This window comes from Mandrillus leucophaeus, unplaced genomic scaffold (genome assembly GCF_000951045.1).
Source record: "Mandrillus leucophaeus isolate KB7577 unplaced genomic scaffold, Mleu.le_1.0 Scaffold217, whole genome shotgun sequence".
Taxonomy (NCBI): domain Eukaryota; kingdom Metazoa; phylum Chordata; class Mammalia; order Primates; family Cercopithecidae; genus Mandrillus; species Mandrillus leucophaeus.
This window is the reverse complement of record NW_012102221.1, coordinates 2,657,454-2,660,804: the sequence shown is the minus strand read 5'-3', so window position 1 is coordinate 2,660,804 and position 3,351 is coordinate 2,657,454. Positions and strand designations below refer to the sequence as shown.

The 3,351-nt window shown below is 44.0% G+C and overlaps 1 protein-coding gene across 3 annotated transcripts in view; it reads left to right on the top strand.

Annotated features, from left to right (window-relative positions):
* The window catches only part of FAM149A (family with sequence similarity 149, member A), a 90,222-nt gene that overhangs the window by 48,788 nt on the left and 38,083 nt on the right, over positions 1 to 3,351 (top strand). The window contains exons 2-3 of one of the 3 annotated variants that reach the window (XM_011980782.1): positions 1,215 to 1,325; positions 1,610 to 1,742. The gene's annotated coding sequence lies outside the window, so the exon portion shown is untranslated. Of the gene's footprint in view, positions 1 to 1,207; positions 1,326 to 1,609; positions 1,743 to 3,351 lie in introns of those variants that run through there. The other 2 variants (XM_011980783.1, XM_011980784.1) reach the window with 2 other exon arrangements.

The window sequence follows — 3,351 nt, the reverse complement described above, 5'->3', positions numbered from 1 at the left end:
TTATTCTCTCTTGCACGAGACATATCTATGGAAGGTAGATGTTCTTGCTAATCTGTACATGGTAATTAATTTGTTTTAAAAATTCCCTTTGTTGGCTGGGTATGGTGGCTCACGCCTGTAATCCCAGCACTTTGGGAGGCTGAGGTGGGCAGATCACTTGAGGTTAGGATTTTAAGACCAGTCTGGCTAACATGGTGAAACCGTGTCTCTACTAAAAATACAAAAATTAGCTGGGTGTGGTGGCAGGCGTGTGTAATCCCAGCTACTCAGGAGGCTGAGACAGGAGAATTGCTTGAACCCAGGAGGCGGAGGTTGCAGTGAGCTAAGGTCAATTAGGTAGCCTTATAATTGGAAGCAAAAGCAAACTTTTTAAAAATGCATGCTGCCGTGGTGTCCTTATTAGAAATACTGAAAGTTGAAGTTTTTCCTAATTTACTACCGTATTTTATGTTAATATGTGTTTTATTTATAAAGAAAAATAAGATTTGTATTGAAAAACAGAAGTTGTTGATTATTAAACATCAGGAAGATATTTTGACTATAGAGGAAGTAAATGTTTTAAGTGGTTCATTGAAAGGACATTTCAATGATTAACAGGAACTGTGCTACACCAGTTAGGCTTAATAGTGTACTTAACATCTAGATATTTCTTCTGTTTTAGTTCTTCATTAAATTTTAATGTTTTCTAACTCTTGAAAACTCAGTATACCCACAAACAGCAATGCTAAATGAAAGCGAGTTAGATGTCTGTGTGGCTTCTAAGTGAGTCTAAAGAATTTGATGCTTCTTAATATGGGATTAATGATTTTTTACTGGAGGGCTGGTTGAGTTTTGTAAGTATAAGGGGCCTGGTCAAGGGACAGCTGGGACCTGACATCCCTGAAATAGTACGAACTGTTTGGGGCAACTTTTACTTCTCTCGCTAAGTCACAAAAAGTTGATGTTGTCTTCAGTTCACATAAAGGTGCATGTAGGTTAATGGCAACCTTGATTTTAAGAAAAATAAAAACGATAAGGTCCTAAGTCTCAGTTTCTTGAGGATGTGTGGGGGTTGTGTGTGTGCGCGCACGCGCACGCTTATGCACAGGTGAGTTTGGAGGGATGTGGCAGAAGAAGGGGAGCAACTTTATACAAAAAGGAAATTTTAAAAGTCTTAATGAATAAAACTATATTATTACATTAGGGAGACTTTTCATGTTTTCTTTTATTTCCAGAAGAGGACTGTCAGAAGGACCTAGAAGGCACAGTTATACTGTGAGAAGCAAAGATCCTTTACCTACACATTTTACAAGAAATGTGCAGAAAGCCATTGATAAATATACCTGGTAAGAATTCACCTTGTTCATTGCTTCAGATTATAGAATCACCAAATGCCCGTAACAAATGTGGGAAAGGAAATTAGTGACTGGCCATGAATTGCTAAAAGTGAGATGCAGTTTTATTTTTAACCTAGTGTAAACATCACACTGTAAAAATATTTCAAAATTAGTATACTGTGAAATTAATAATTATTTAGTGAAAGAGGAAGCAGGCTCAGAGAAGTGAAGCCACTTAGCCGTCCAAGCCCTTCCAGCAAATGTGATTTTTTTGCCGGTGTTCATTCCTGCAGCGAATCGTCCTTTTCCTCCAGCGGAAGCCGCACACCCACGGGAGCCCACACCTCTTGGTCTGGGTCGGCCGCGCAGAGCTCCACCACCGGCTCGTCCACGGAGAGGGGCTCCATTTATTCCTGGAGAGATGACGTATGTCTCAGAATATTCTGGATAATCTTGTAATTACAGTGTATAGTGAAGAATTGCTTCCTTATATTCAAAATTTTTTTTACCAATTATAAAAGCATGACCTATTGCATACATACATGTACATACATGTAAAAGCATGTACATGTTACATGTGAAAGTAATAGATCAGGAACTGTGGAGAAAAGTGAAACTCCCTCATGACCTCCTGGCCCCGTCTCAGCGCCCGCAGTGTTCTGGTTTCCACCCTGCAGCCGGCTCTCCCGGTGTGTGCTCCCGGTGACTTCTTCGTGGTATCCATGGCCGGAAATTCAGGACTTGAAGAGGAAAAAAATGTTGGAAAAGTGAAAGCTGTGACAGCCCACTGTGATTAGAGAACTCCCCGCCAGTATTCCCAGTGGGATATTTCACCGTTGCCTCCTATCCCTGGGGGAGCTGTTGCCTCTGGACTGCTTTTGCCTGTGTGAGCCTGGGATTCTGGTTGGGTGAGCTCTGCTTCCACGGCTCCAGCTTGCTCAGGAACTCGGTGGCTCCACAGTCTCCTCCCTCCTCCTCCCTCCAGGGGTCTCTGAGGATCCCGGGACACAGCCTTCCTTTTGTGAGGCCCACCTGGCTACAGCATCTTGGGTGTTCTGTTTTACCTCGTTTATACTGGTGGGTTTTTTTTTCTTTCTCTTTCTCTCTCTCTCTCCCCCCCTTCTCTCTCTCTCTCCCCCTCTCTCTTTCTTTTTTTTAAGACAGAGTCTTGCTCTCTCCCCCAAGCTGAAGTGCACTGCCGCAATCTCGGTCCACTGCAACCTGCGCCTACGAGGTCCGGGCAATTCTCCTGTCTCAGCCTCCCCTGTAGCTGGGATTACAGGGCGCACCACCACGCCCAGCTACTTTTTGTATTTTTAGTAGAGATGGTGTTTCACCATATTGGCCAGGCTGGTTTCGAACTCCTGACGTCGTGATCCGCCTGCCTCGGACTCCCAAGGTGTTGGGATTACAGGTGTGAGCCATCGCGCCCGGCCTCTTTGCTTTCTTTAAAAGCGGTTCCCCACTCCCACCGCACACGTGAATCCGCTTCTGTCCGCAGCTGTACAGCCGAGATTCTCAGGGGAGCGGGCAGCGGAGGGAGTCTGGAAGGGACTCAGCTCAGCACTGCTAGGAGGACTTCACACGCAGGCAGCTCCCTTACTTAGGGGCAGCTGCCTCCTTCCTCAGCCTTACGCCCACTCACCGCCGCGGCTCAAGCCCGGCTTCCTTAGTAGAAGGCTGAGCGCCACTGCTTTACTCTGTCGAAGTTCTAGGATTCTTTTAGTATAACATTTAATGGAATTACCAGGGAAATCCGTATAACTTCCATTTATAGAATTAAAAATACTCCAGACCCTACAATTGCTTTTCATTTTAATTTTTAAGAATGTATTTACTTTTCGATGGGAAATATTTGCAAAAGCAACGGAATGCAAAAGATAGAGAAATGAAAGTGAGCCCTCTGCCATGCCCCAGCCACCCAGTCTCCTCCTGGGAGATAAATATTATTATTAGTTTTCCTTTTCTTTGTATTTTAAAAGAAATAATTCAACTCCCCTGTAATCTGGGAATCTGGTTTATTATCAGTTTGAGA